General features: G+C 36.1%; 1 pseudogene across 1 annotated transcript; it reads right to left on the bottom strand.

The window, feature by feature from the left end:
- Nucleotides 1-2,557: 2,557 nt before the first annotated feature.
- Nucleotides 2,558-3,001, bottom strand: LOC100584813 (annotated as a pseudogene). Its single transcript, XR_004033347.1, has one exon. The product of XR_004033347.1 is annotated as a 60S ribosomal protein L35a pseudogene (transcript).
- Nucleotides 3,002-10,428: the final 7,427 nt, after the last annotated feature.

Here is a 10,428-nt window from a genome sequence, read left to right on the forward strand (position 1 = left end):
ATGTAAAATAAATCCCTTGAGAAGAGCATAGACATACAGTAGAGTCAAGGTTTTTGAAGAAGGAGAGTTCAGTTAGGAAAAACGACATGACAGATTCAGAAATACTCCTCAACAGTTTGGAAACAGGGTTGAGATGTACAAATGATCAAATGAAATTCAATACGTGTGAAAGCAAGAGATGGCAAACCTGACAGCAATCCACAGGTGGATAATGAATGGTCTTGAAGTCAGGTTTGTGATCTTGGCATTTCACAGCAGAAGCAAATGGGAGCCCTATAATTTTCTAGGTAATGGATGCTTGATGTATCATAAATACTCTCTTCTTTTCCCACAAAAGACAATAGTTTCTGTTAAGTATCAAAACACAGAGAAGGAGGTTCTGAAGGCAGAAAGGCAGACTAAAGTGTGGTGGTTTTTTTTTTTTTTTTTTAAAGTACAATAAACATTAGGTTTTTTTTTTTTTTTTCTGAGTGAATGCCCAAAAGTTTTTTTTAAAATTTTTTCTTAAAGGGAAATGTATTCCAGAAAGCAATGCTAATCAATCTGCAAACTTATATTGAGAACCTATTATCTGGGCAATTAGTCAAGATGTAGAGGGGAAATTAGGAATTGATAAAATGGGAGTCAGCCTTTAATTTATTTACTATCTAGTTGGGGAGTAAAGATTTATACACATAAAAGGTTAACTAGAAATATAAGGCAGAATGTTAAAAATCCTCAGCAAGTGATTTCATCTCTCTGGGCCTTATTTTCTTGATCTAGAAACACAAAGCCTGTTTAAAAGTTCTAGGATGCTGAAACGCCAAAGGAAATCCTCACACAATTAGGAGTTCAGAGAAGGGAGGAAAGTGTAAGGTGGGATAACCAGGGGACAGTTTTGGGGTCTGAGTCCTGAAGACTAGGTAGAGTGAGTTTGCGGGAAAATGTGAAGGACAGAATCGTGTTTGAGACGATGCATGAAAATAATCTTTCTCTTTCTAAAATACAAAACATAATAGCTTTTAACATACTACACCTACCTTGACCGTAGTTGCCTCTCAAACACCCATTTAAAAATGAACATATATCCACTATCTATTGTTCAAAACCAGACAGGTCTTTGGAGTTCCCTATGTGATTTCTCTAACCTTCTGCCACTATTCCCCTTGACTTCCTCTGCTCCTGCCATACCTAACTGCTCATTCTGCCTTGAACTCCAGATGTTCCTCCTGCCTTAAGCTCTTGCTTTGTGCTTCAAATCTCTTCCCAGGTCACCTTGCTTGCCTGGCAAATGCCTTCCTAATCATCCTTCAGGCAACCAGCAGAAGACACCTCTTTCTTTATGAAGTCTTTTCTACCTTTTTAGTCCCCTCTTGGAGAGTTGATTGCTTCTTCCTTTTGTCATGACTGTTGGTGCACCTACATACCTTTGTTGTAACCTCATCTCATGCCTCAACTCAATGGCTTACTTCAGTCTACCTTTATGTGTTCGGAACCTCCTTCTCTCTGCTTCAACACTTAGCAGAAATTACTGCCTTTGGGGAGGAAGAGAAGAGAGTATGGTACATCAAGCATCTATTACCTAAAAAATTACAGGGCTCCCACTTGCTTCTGCTATGAGAATAGTTTCCCTATTTTTCTGTGAGTTATCTTACATTAAGTGTTATATGTTTAATTTGTCATTTTCTTCTCAGTCTGTGGCAGTGTGCCTAGTTTATAATAGATGCTCATTGAGATAAGTACATGTGAATAAGTTAACTAAGTCCTTTGGGTGACTGTTACTTAACCCTGTCTTTTTTACCTTCAAAATTTAGACCCCTACGAGTCATGTAAAGAATAAATTAGAGATAAGTTGTTGCTATTCTTCTTTGGACATATTTAAGTGTCTTGATACTAGGAGTATTTGGCTTCAAAACCATGTTTCAACAATAGATTGCTAAGTAGGCATAAATGAAAGTAAAACGAGAGCTCTGTGAAACCATGGCTTTTTTACAAGAAACAAATTTTATGAATCATTGCCATTTTGAATTTTTACCCCAGTATTTTGTCCTAAGGGCTCTTATTCACTAATGACTTGGACAAAAAACTGCAAAGAGAAAGTTATCAGATCTATCAATTATGCTTACCACTAAAGCTATTGTCATTTTTTCTCCTCACAAATGTTAAATAAAGGCCAAGTCAGATTATAATTTAGCTAACATTTTTTCCTTTCAGGATAAGCAAAATAGACGCCAACTAGAGCAGAAAGTATTGCTTTTTCCCATTCTTTAATGGTTTGATGACTGCCTGGGAGGGCCTAACTAGCTTTCTGGAATCAGACAACTTTCTCACTGCCCAGGACATGTCAGGCTTGATGCCATCCCTGCCATTTGAGGATAATGAAACATCATCCACTGTCAGAAATAAGAACTTACTTAATGAATAGGAAAGCTGGCAATCATAAACAAGAAAAGTGCTTCAGCAGCATTTCACATCATTAAAACACATCCAACTTGATTCCTTTTTGTCCTTTTGTTACATTCTTGCTATTGCTCTAAAGTTCGTAACAGATGCTTCTTATTTCAGTAAAATTTGTATCTTTTTTTTTTTCAAGAGCACAAATCCACGTTTATTTATTGATTTTTCGTTAGTTTAAATCCTTGAGGGGTACAGCATCACTCGGATTCTGTGTCCAATGGCCTTAGCAGGAAGATTGCTTCGGAATTTGGCACGAACCATGCCACTGTTTCCATGGGCCGGAGTTACCTTTCCCCAGATGACTCTGGTTTTGTTTGGTTTGCCGCCAGGAGTCACTGTGTTGTTCTTTGCTTTGTATACATAAGCGCATCTCTTGCCCAAATAGAATTCTGTTTCATCTCGGGCGTAAACACCTTCAATCTTAAGAAGAGCTGTGTGCTCCCTTTGGTTCCGGAGACCCCGCTTATAGCCAGCAAAAATGGCCTTGGACCACAGCCTTCCAGACATAGCTCCTTTTAGAAGTCCTCTCCCCAGCAGGCCTCCACAGGAGCCAAGATGGCGGGAAGAGCAAAATTTGTATCTTTTGCCCACCTCCAACATGTTCTCTCTTATTCTTTTTTAATCCTCCAACCATTATAAAGTTTACAATTACGTGCCTACCCAGAGTAGAGTGTTACAAATATTGGATCAATGGCCATTTTAATCTTTCCTCTCTGGTTCTTTGAAATAATCTTAAAACTACTTTGAAAACAGTATTTTAAGATTGTTTTACATAGAAATTCTATCATCCCTCAAGAAGCAGTATGGCTCCAATATTCAGATTTCACTGTGAGGCTCTTACCTATCTAATTCATATCTATTTTCAGATTTTGTTAAAATAAATTTTACAGAGGCTACTCACTCATATTTGGAAGAAAAACATAATCTAAGAAACAAAAGAAATGTGTGTGGAGAGGAGAAATAGGTATATAACCACTTAAAGGGTATGAATTGCTAATTTTTAGTATGATTTTATGTAACACTTTTTGCAAGATTTAAATAGATGCATTGCAACCATTTATAAACTTCTATATGAGCAGTGTACAAGGACATTCCTAGAATACAGAAAGCACTGAAATCAAATCCCAGTTTCACTTACTTCTAGGAAGACTCCCTAAGGTTTAGTTTATTCATCCAAGATACAGAGCAAAAGCTTTTCAGCCAGACAGCCAAGGATTAACTCCCAGTTCAATGTGGACTAACTCTTTGGGTAATATATTAAGCATACTGGGCTTCAGTTTTCTTCCTGTAAAATGAAGATTATAGCTGTAACTACATCATAAGGTTGTTGTGAAATGAGATAATGCATTTATAGCACTTCTAACAGGACATGGTATGCGTGATGTAAGCTTTTTTGATTATCGCCTGCACGATGAGCATATTAATTCATACCCCATGCAATTTTTATGTGGCATAAATTAAATTACAACTAGGATTTTTGTGGGGAGTTTTAGTTTTCAAATCACTTTTCATGTGTACATCAAGAACATATTGAACATGTTCATATCCCTTATCAATAATATATTATGTGAAAATTGAAAAAAATATGTTTGACTCTTTACAGAATGACCTATAAAAATCTGTGCTATAAAATGCAAATAAATATTGTTTAAAATATGCTACAAAAACAATACTTATAATACTTAACATTTATATGTCCATCACTATGATAAGTGCTTTATTGGCACTGCCTCATCTAATCATCATATAAGCTTTTGAGGAAGGTACTGTTAGCAGTATAAAAAGCTAAGTAAATGACTCAGTGCTATTCAGCTAGTTAATCATGGATAAGGCTTTGAACCCAGGCACTTTGAATCCAGTTCTGATGTGAATAACATACCAACTTACTTTTCAGTGGTCAGGAAGTGCCATTCAAACTATGTGTGAAGAAAAGATACTTACTCATTTGAGTCAACTCATTGCTACTTCTTGTTTCTCTTACCTTTGATATTCTGGCTGCCTTTAAGATTATATTTTTTATCTTTGGTTTTCTGTAGCTGTATATTATGATATGCCTAGGTATGGATTTCTGTTTACTTATCTTAAGATTCTTGGGTCTCCTTAAAGCCATAAAGTGGTGCCTTTCATTTCTTTTAGAAAATTCTCAGCCATGTTCATTTCAAATAATGTCTGTATCCTATTTTCTTTCTGGGACTCAAATATCTATTAGGCCTTGTCTCTGTGTCCTCCATGTATTTGACCCTATCTTCTGTATTTCCTATCATTGTGTCCCTTTATGACACCTTTTAGATTAATGCTTTTTACACTTAAATATGCATATAAATCACCTACAATCTTGTAAAGTGCAAGTTCTGACTTAAGTGTAAGTCACTTAAAGTGACTTAAAGTGTAAATTCTTTTTTTTTTGTATTATACTTCAGGTTTTAGGGTACATGTGCACAATGTGCAGGTTTGTTACATATGTATCCATGCGCCATGTTGGTTTGCTGCACCCATTAACTCGTCATTTAGCATTAGGTATATCTCCTAATGCTGTCCCTCCCCCCTCCCCCCACCCCACAACAGTCCCCAGAGTGTGATGTGTCCATGAGTTCTCATTGTTCAATTCCCACCTATGAGTGAGAACATGAGGTGTTTGGTTTTTTGTCCTTGCCATAGTTTACTGAGAATGATGGTTTCCAGTTTCATCCATGTTCCTACAAAGGACATGAACTCATTTTTTATGGCTGCATAGTATTCCATGGTGTATATGTGCCACATTTTCATAATCCAGTCCATCATTTTTGGACATTTGGGTTGGTTCCAAGTCTTTGCTGTTGTGAATAGTGCCACAATAAACATACGTGTGCATGTGTCTTTATAGCAGCATGATTTATAGTCCTTTGGGTATATACCCAGTAATGGGATGGCTGTGTCAAATGGTATTTCTAGTTCTAGATCCCTGAGGAATCGCCACACTGACTTCCACAATGGTTGAACTAGTTTCCAGTCCCACCAACAGTGTAAAATTGTTCCTGTTTCTCCACATCATCTCCAGCACCTGTTGTTTCCTATTTTTTAATGATGGCCATTCTAACTGGTGTGAGATGGTATCTCATTGTGGTTTTGATTTGCATTTCTCTAATGGCCAGTGATAATGAGCATTTTTTCATGTGTTTTTTGGCTGCATAAATGTCTTTTTTTGAGAAGTGTCTGTTCATGTCCTTCGCCCACTTTTTGATGGAAAAAAAAAAAGTGTAAATTCTGACTTAAGCCTGGGGTGAAACCTGAATTTCTACATTTCTAACATGGTCACTAGTTTGTCTGCTGGTCCATGGATTATACTTTGAGTAGAAAGATTCTATGTAACTTCTGACCTGTCTTTCTATTTACTAATGCTCTTTTTAGCAGTGTTTAATTTGGTCATCAACCCATCTATTGAGATCTCATTTTTTTCTTATTGCTTTTTTTTAGTTCTAAAACCTCTGTTTGGTTATTTTTCAAACCTAGTGCCACCCAGGTAATGAACATAGTACCCAGTAGGTAATTTTTCAACCCTTGCGCCCCTCCCTACCTCCTATTGTACTCTCCAGGGCCTATAGTTCCTATCTTTATGCCCATGCATACCCAATGTTTAGCTCCCACTTATAAGCAAGAACATGCAGTGTTTGGTTTTCTGTTCCTGTGTTAGTTCACTTAGTAGAATGGCCTCCAGCTGCATCCATGTTGCTGCAAAGGACATGATGATTTTGTTCTTTTTTATGGCTGTGTAGTATTCCATGGTATATATGTACCACATGTTCTTTAACCTGTCCACTGTGGATGACCACCTGGATTGATTCCATGTCTTTGTTACTGGGAATACTGCTGCAATGAACATATGGATGCAAATGTCTTTTGGGTAGAATGATTTATTTTCCTCTGCAATATAATTGCAATGATTTATTTTCCCAGCAATCCCGTTATGTACCCAGTAACGGGATTGCTGGGTCGAATGATAGTTCTATTTTCAGTTCTTTAAGAACTCTCCAAACTGCTTTCCACAATGGATTAACCAATTTACATTCCTACCAACAGTGTCCGTGTTCCCTTTTTTAAGCAGCCTCACTAGCATCTGTTATTTTTTGCTTTTTAATCATAACCATTTTGTCTGGTGTGAGGTGGTATCTCCTTGTGGTTTTGACTTGCATTTCTCTAATGATTCCTGATGATGAGCATTTTTTCATATGTTTGTTGGTCGCTTCCATGTCTTCTTTTGAGAAGTATCTGTTCATGTCCTTTACTGCTGTTTAACAGAGTTATTTGTTTTTTGCTTGTTGATTTAATTTTCTTATAGATTCTGGATATCAGACCATAGTCAGACGCATAGTTTGCAAATATTTTCTCCCATTTTGCAAACATAGTGAATAAGTTCATTTTTAAAATGTCTGATCATTCCAATCTGTTTTTGTTCTTTCTGCTGCTTCTTTCTAATTAATATTTTGTTTCTCTGTGTGCTCAGTTAACTTTGTGTTTGAAAAATTATCTATACGAGTAATTTGAGGCTTAGAAGAAGCCTTCATTCTTACTGATAGCACTGTTGTTTACTTCTGTCATTTGTCTAGAGCCCCTTACCTGTCTGAGAAGATTTTCCAATTGAGCATCTTGCTGCAAGTTCAGGTAAGACGTTTACTTGCAGTTGAAGACACCCATGAAAATATAGCTATTCAGAGGATCAGTTTAACACACAGACTCTCCACCTCAGGTGACACTGTTTAAGTTCCATCTTCATAGTTCCTTAAAACCATCAATATGAAAGCTCAATTGCTTTTTAAAAAACATATACAAATTTTATTTCTCAACATAAGCTCCATCAAGGTCAGGACACTTTTTAAAGCAATGACAGCAGCCATTTAATCCACCCCCAAGATGGTCCTGGGAATTTTCCAATGGGAGAATTCTATAGGCAAATTATCACTAAGACTTGAACCTACCTCTTTGAATTCTCATCTACTCCAGGATTTTAGCCTCAGAATTTCTTGTCTCTTTAAAAGTTGTTTGGTACTTTTTGGTTTGTCCTGGATAGAATAGTTTTTCAAAATTCTCTAGCCTGTAATTACTGGAATCAAAAATTCTAACTACATGTACTTTATCTCATATATCAATTTTTATTTTATCTTGAAGTTCAATGTTGTCTTTCCCTTGGTATCATATCAAATCTTCTTTAAATAAACATCTATTACTGACACTAATACCCACCCCCAGGAATTTATTAGAGATCACGGTTACAATCCAAACCCTGATTTCGTACTCCAAAGATGTAGCAAATAGCTCTTCAACATTTCTGTTCCTTGGCCTTTTTCTAGCTACACTTCTTCCAGGAAACCCTAGTATTCTTCCAAGTGAGGGAATTGAAGAGAGGCAATGGCTTCAAGGAGAAAGGGAACTAGGGGCCACATGATCTTTAAAATGATCTGTGTGAGTACTAATACTTTTAGGTGAACAGATAAAAATCATCTGTGTAACAGTATGTACCTAAATAATATGCCAATTCTCTGGCTACTAATTCTCTGGATTAAGGCCATCTGATTTCTGACTCAGTTCCATTCTTTAGACCTTTTATTCACTCCTCACTGACATGTTTCTCCTTGTGTGTTTGGGAGAAGGAAGTTTACATTATGGGGAAAACCCTGATACCTGAGGTTCACTTTTCACGCTAAAATTAGCAAACACTCAGGTTTTGACTCTGCCCAGTTCTGGAACAGAAGAACACTAGCAGAATTATTTTAACTTGCTTAGTTCACCAAAAGTTAGCCATTTTACCGTAAGTCTGTTTCATATTAGAGAATTTAATTTCCACTGACATTATTTTAAAATAATATATTTTTTATTTCATATACCAACCAATTTTTTTTAAATCTTTTTTTTATTATACTTTAAGTTTTAGGGTACATGTGCACAATGTGCAGGTTTGTTACATATGTATACATGTGCCATGTTGGTGTGCTGCACCCATTAACTCGTCATTTAGCATTAGGTATATCTCCTAATGCTATCCCTCCCCCCACCCCGCAACAGGTGTGTGATGTTTCCCTTCCCGTGTCCGCGTGTTCTCATTGTTCAGTTCCCACCTATGAGTGAGAACATGCGGCGTTTGGTTTTCTGTCCTTGCGATAGTTTGCTGAGAATGATGGTTTCCAGCCTCATCCATGTCCCTACGGAGGACATGAACTCATCATTTTTTATGGCTGCATAGTATTAAAGGAAACAGTAAACATAGGATTTCTATCTTTATCCTTGTTAGAATGATGATATATCTTTTTGAATTTTATTTAGCAACTGTTCATACTTACAATAAATTGCATATTACGTTATATAATTAGCACTGATTTAATTCATTGTCTGCTGATAAGCCCAAAACAGATTTAATGAGCAGCAAGCCAAATATATAAATACATATATATATAATTAAATTAGTGTTTGAGAAATATTGAACATACTATAAAATAACTCATCAATTAGTCACATTCACACACTTTTGACCTGTCCACACACTTTTGACCATGAGCATACTTAATACCATTTAATAAGGGATTTACTGGACCATTACATTGTGCTGAGAATGAATTATAAAACATGATTTCTGTCTTTAAAAGATGAAATATGTTTGACATCTTGAAAAACAATATACGCACACAAATTAAGTGAGAAGAGATGAAAGGTGGCAGAGGTAAGTAGCTACATTAGGGACAGCAGATTGAGGAAATAGGTGAGGTAAATATGAGTACAGTAAAAGCTTCTGCTGAAGAGCAGTGGGACAAATGCCTGGATGAAAAAGGAGATTTGAGGTTACTAAGAACTGAAAATTTTTACCTAAGGAATTTGTATTTGATCATCTATTTTGGGGGCATTCTAAATTTCCTGGATAAGAAAAAGCACAGTAAATAAGAGTTCACAGCCATCAGAGATTTTCCCAGTATTACTGATAGAAAGTAAAGAATGAATTAGTGTTTGGCAAATCTTGAAGTAAAAAAACAAAAAAAAAATCGTATCCTTTTAAAAGCCAATTTTAAAAATTAAACGCTTTTACTTAAATAGGCCATGTAAAAACAGCATGAAGATGTGTTCAGAAAACGATCACCAGGCCCAATTCCTAAATATTCAGATTTAGTAAGTCTGTGAATACCTGGGAATCAGATAAACAAGTCTGGAACACAGTAGTTGTAAGAAAAAATAAATGACTGGCGCAGAACAGTGACAGTAGAAGTAGAGATGAAATTTATCAAAAAGAGTTTCCCAAAAACAGCCTCATGAGTATTTGGATTCTGGACATGAAAAGCAAGAGAGAGAAATAACAAATCAAAGATAACTTTGAAACGAGCATGTAGTAGTACATAAAAAATGTTGATTGACTGAGTAACTGTTTTTAACAATGAAGTTCACCTTCAGTAGAATAATATAAAAACAAATGCATTCATACCATTAGTACTTAAAGATATAGTGAGAATGAGAAAAAGTAAAATTGCAACAGAATAACTAGCCCCTGATCTCCCCTGTGGTGATTGACTGGTAATTTAATTATCGCTGCTAATCAACCTCATAGAAACAAACAAACAAAAAACCTATAATCCAGAGAGGAACTGATCACATCTAATTTCCCTAGATACACAGTTTAGCAGAGCAGAAATACCCAGGCATTGTTACCAGGTAGAAATTATACCTGGCCTGATTTTGCAGAGATAATTATGTTCTTTCTAGAGGCAATCTTCAGTTGTGTTAATCTTTAAAATGGGTCACTTCTGGAAGCAATGAAGACAAACAGAAACTTTAGTGTGAAGCATATGACCATGAATCAGAACATTCCGGTTCTTTTATTAACTCCTACTGAGTGAATTCCTTTTTGGAACGAGGGAGGAATGTACAATCTCACAGGCTTACCTCAAGCAAGTCTCTTATTCTTCCTCAGCCTGTTTCCTATAAAGTAAGAAAATCGAATTAAATAGTCTCTAAACTTATTCTGGTTCTAACCTTGTT

This window comes from Nomascus leucogenys, chromosome 14 (assembly GCF_006542625.1).
Source record: "Nomascus leucogenys isolate Asia chromosome 14, Asia_NLE_v1, whole genome shotgun sequence".
Classification (NCBI taxonomy): domain Eukaryota; kingdom Metazoa; phylum Chordata; class Mammalia; order Primates; family Hylobatidae; genus Nomascus; species Nomascus leucogenys.